We start from the raw sequence: 4,939 nt of genomic DNA on the forward strand, positions 1-4,939 counted from the left end.
GCGGTACGCGGGCCTCTCACTGTTGCGGCCTCTCCCGTTGCGGAGCACAGGCTCCGGACGCGCAGGCCCAGCGCCCGTGGCTCACGGGCCCAGCCGCTCCGCGGCATGTGGGATCTTTCCGGACCGGGGCACAAACCCGTGTCCCCTGCATCGGCAGGTGGACTCTCAACCACTGTGCCACCAGGGAAGCCCTGGATCAGACTTTTTTAGGCTAATCCCACTATGGCCCTCAATTATCCCTGTTATATACCATGTGGTCTACTCATTGGCTTCTTATCCATCATTCTCCTTTCTGCTTCATATAATTCTATTTTCCTTCTAGCTAGAAGTCTTCTCTCTGTTGTCTGATTCAAATCCTGCCCACTTTTAAAATTCTAGGTTATGTTCTTCTTTTGCAAAGTCTTTCTAGGCCACTCCAGTTTAAATCTCTCTCTCCTTCCTCCGAAATTCTATGTCACTCATCATGTTATGATTTTAGAGCTGACATACTGTCTTTACTGTATCTGTATGGTCTGTCCCAAATTATATTCTAGGTTCCTGGGGGACGAGGGCTCTGTCTTATGACAAGTTATCATTTATTCCATGTTAAGTGTTAGGCAAAGTGAAAGTACTTAAATGGGTTAGCTTACTTCATCCATTAAACCACTTTCGTAGGCATGTACTATTATCATACCCATTCTACAGATGAAGACATACAGGATTAAAAAAAGTTAAAAAGTGCTTTGGGGCTTCCCTGGTGCCCTTGCCAATGCAACAAAAAAAATCTCCCTTCTTTCTCTCATAAGAAGCAGAGGGAAAGTGTTTGGTTAAAAACGATGGGGGCTTCCCTGGTGGTGCAGTGGTTAAGAATCCGCCTGCCAATGCAGGGGACACTGGTTCAAGCCTTGGTCCAGGAAGATCCCACATGCCGAGGAGCAGCTAAGCCCATGTGCCACAAGAGCCCGAGAGCCACAACTACTGTAGCTGGTGCACCTAGAGCCCCATGCTCTGCAGCAAGAGAAGCCACCGCAGTGAGAAGCCCATGCACCGCAACGAACTGTAGCCCCCGCTCGCCACAACTAGAGAAAGCCTGTGCGCAGTAACGAAGACCCAACACAGCCAAAAATAAATAAATGGATAAATTTATTTAAAAAGAAAGTTTCTTACTCATTGTGGTCTCTTCATTGTGACAAGATAAAGCTGTAAGTTATGTTTTATCTGGAAGCTATCTCAACTTTAAATTATATGAATTGCTTTTGTTATTGCAAAGAGGAAACCAACTAGACACATTTTTCAAAAGATGGTCTGGAACATATTTGTTTTAAATGATGCCAAAATATTGAACCAAATGTCGGGCATCATGCAAACAAATAACTGAGTGCTTTGCTTGCTTCATTCTTTATGTAAATCTGGAGGGACAGTAGGGGTTATTGGGATCCATGTTGTGCTTCCTAGACTAGAATGTATATAGTCTAGAATCTAGAAGGTACAGAGCTGTGTCTAGAACAAAGTGAAGTCCTAGCATCAACATAGCACAACTTTTTTAAAAAGTCAATTTTAATGTGAAAATTTTTGCATATAAAAAAATAAAAACGTGGAGATAGTATGCATAGAAAAAAGATCTGCTTGAATTTTGGAAGATAAAAACATAAGATTTCCGAGAGGTTTCTTGGTGGCTGATCACCAAGACCTTAGGAATGTAAATTGTCTCTCGTGCTAATTAGATTACCTAAGTAGAAAAGATCTAAAAGTACTGATTTAGACCCTAGATTGGCTATTACTCAGTGGAAAATATAATTCCCCAAACTTCCCAAATATAAAACCTTGACTTGGAACACCTCCTCCTTTATTATTCCAAAGAACACAACTAAAGTAGTAGTCAACACTTTCTAAGATAGATATGCCTAGAGAAAACTCCCAGGGGATAACTAGTCTTTGGAAAGATGGTTTATCATCTCTTGAGACTGTTTACAATCATGTGACCAAGAACAAAGCTTCATGAGTTCTTCATCCTTCACGTAAACCCTGTACAAGTTGACTAGTGGCCATAAAAGATCACACATACCCACAGAATCGGAGCTCCGCCAGGTTATATGATCCATCTCTTCCAAAGAGATTGCCTGACTTGTTCAAGGTTGCCCCAGTAGGTCATTTTTTAATTCATCATTTAAATATACAAGGTACTGTAGAGGATGCAAAGATGACTGAGATGCCGTCTACTTCATGGAGTCAGAGGGACAAGACTGTCAGCCAGATTTTCCCTTATTCTTGTTCTGTTTGCAACACCTTCCATCCTCCCTTGTCAGTTTCTCTCAATTTAAATTGTAGACAACATTTAATAACGAGGGGAAAAATGGAGTGAAAAGGTGATCTTTTACCTAAGTCAGTCAACTGTCTCTTTGATTATACAACCAGATTTTAGGAGAATGCATTCATTAAAAAGAGCATACAAATTTGGGGGAGATGATGATTCCAAGCAAGATGGTAGAAGGTAGGCTATGTTGGAATTGAATGATGTGTATTAGGATCCCAGCTTTGCTACTTATTAATTTTGTGATCTTGCTAGCTCGTTTGCTCTAAGACCCCATTTGCTCAGAATAACACCTCACTACTTTACAAGATTGTCATGATGTGCAGATGAAACAATGTCCATTAAAGAACCTACAGGAATGTCTGGCACATATTAACTGTTCAGTAAAGTACATTGATTCATTGATTCCTTCATGATCTATCCTGAGACTGAAAAAGATTTACATGGCTGCGTAGACAGAATGCCTGGCCGGTCTATCTAACATTTTCTGGGAGAAATTTTGTATTACATCTGGTTCCACTACTAGTTTCCTGTGTCACCTTATATTGCAGAATCCCTCTTTAAGTAGAATGAAGGATGAGCACTGTTTCATCTACTTATAAATGAGTTGTTACAGTTAAAAGATAGTTTATATAAAATGTCCTGACTTTAGGTTTATCTACATGGCCTAATTGAAATTTACGTTATACCTGTTAGCACAAATTTGGACTCACCTGAAGAGGAAAATGAAATCTTAATTTGGGAGTTTTGACTGTGGGATAAACAGGGAAGGGAGAATAATATTCCAACTATCATTCAGGGGACAAAAGCCCTGCTTGGAGCACAGGTATTTGTTTCTCCTGAAGTTACTCATAGCAGCTGGAAGATTCCAACATCAGATGGATATATTTATTTTTACAAGACATCTTTGAATAACATTTTCTATATGTTCATATAAATGAATTTTATATGTGAATTTATGAATTCATAAATATTCATAAAATTAATTCATAAAATAAAATACGAATTTTACATATGTCGGTAAATCTGAAGAAATTATGTCTGAAGAGAGTATTTTTACTTTCTGGAAGAGACTCTGAGAGTATTTTCTGGCAGCAGCATCTGGAAAGAAGAGCTAAAGTCGTGTCCCTTTACAATTTCTTTAAAAATTTATTTTACTTCATTTTTATTTTTTCCTTTTTTTTTTAAAATTGAAGTATAGTTGATTTACCATGCTGTGCCAATCTCTGCTGTACAGCAAAGTGACTCAGTTATACACACGCATATATATATACAGTCTTTTAAAATATTCTTTTCCATTATGGCTTATCCCAGGAGATTGGATATAGTTCCCTGTGCTACACAGTAGGACCCTGTTGTTTATCCATTTTATATATAATAGTTTGCATCTGCTAATTCCAGACTCCCAGTTCATCCCTCCCCCCCCATCTCCCTTGGCAACCACAAGTCTGATCTCTATGTCTGCGAGTCTGTTTCTGTTTCATAAATATGTTCATTTAGATTCCACATATAAGTGATATCATATGGTATTTAAATGGCATTATTTTGTTCTTTTTAATGGCTGAATAGTATTCCACTGTATATATGTACCGCATCTTTTTTATCCATTCATCTATTGATGGGCACTTAGGTTGTTTCCATGTCTTGGCTATTGTGAATAGTGCTGCTATGAACATGGGGGTGCATGTATCTTTTTGAATTATAGTTTTGTCCAAGTATATGCCCAGGAGTGGGGTTGCTGGATCATTCCCTTTACTGTTAATAGGTTGAGTCATATAGAATTCGCTTCTGAAAGTCAATAATGGTAGCATATAGGCAATCCCACATAATACTTTTCAGCATAATACTTTTACAAGCATAGTTTGAGTATATCAAATGACATATTCAGACACTCAACAAAAAGTTATTATTCTCCTACTGCATAATAATAGGTAACATTTATTGGGTACTGTGCACCATGCTAATCATTGTACAGGCATCCTTTCACTTAAGGGGTCCTTCAGTCCTATGCAACATGTACCTTTATTGTCTGTATTTTTTTCAGATGAAGAAACTCAGGCTTAAAGGTTTAACCAACTTGCCCAGCTAGTAAATGGCAAAGTAACACAATTCCTAGGTCAGTCAGAAGCAAGTCTAAGCTTCTATCAGAAAAATAAATTGTATCTCACTGAACAATGCACTACGTGTAAGGCTGACTGATAGGTGTCCTAGAGAGACAAATCCTTTCATTCTAATTGTCCTTTATCTACAAGCTATTTCACTGTAGAGTGACACACCACCAGCCTTTCTCAGATCCTTACAAAGTCTGTGCTCAGTGCCCTGATCTGTAATCTCTCTCTCTTTCCTTTTTGCTCCTTCTTTTCGTCCTCTCTCACCAACTACTCATTTAATCAATATTTATTCAAATAAATCTTAAAAAAATATTTTTTAAGACCCTCCTCTATGTAAGGCATAGCTCTAGTTTCTAGGAGAAGAGGGAAAAGTGTAGAGAACGAGAGGGAGTGTCAATACACAAAGAGGCCAAAACTGAATGAGAGATAAAGTAATAAAAAGAATACAAGTCAAATTCAGCTAAGGGCTGTTGTAAAAGGACAACGTGTTAGGAAAGTGCAGGCGTATCTCTCTTTTCCAAAAATGGTTTTTGAAAAG

Source organism: Monodon monoceros, unplaced genomic scaffold (genome assembly GCF_005190385.1).
Source record: "Monodon monoceros isolate NGI ecotype Baffin Bay Population unplaced genomic scaffold, NGI_Narwhal_1 Super_Scaffold_7, whole genome shotgun sequence".
Lineage (NCBI taxonomy): Eukaryota > Metazoa > Chordata > Mammalia > Artiodactyla > Monodontidae > Monodon > Monodon monoceros.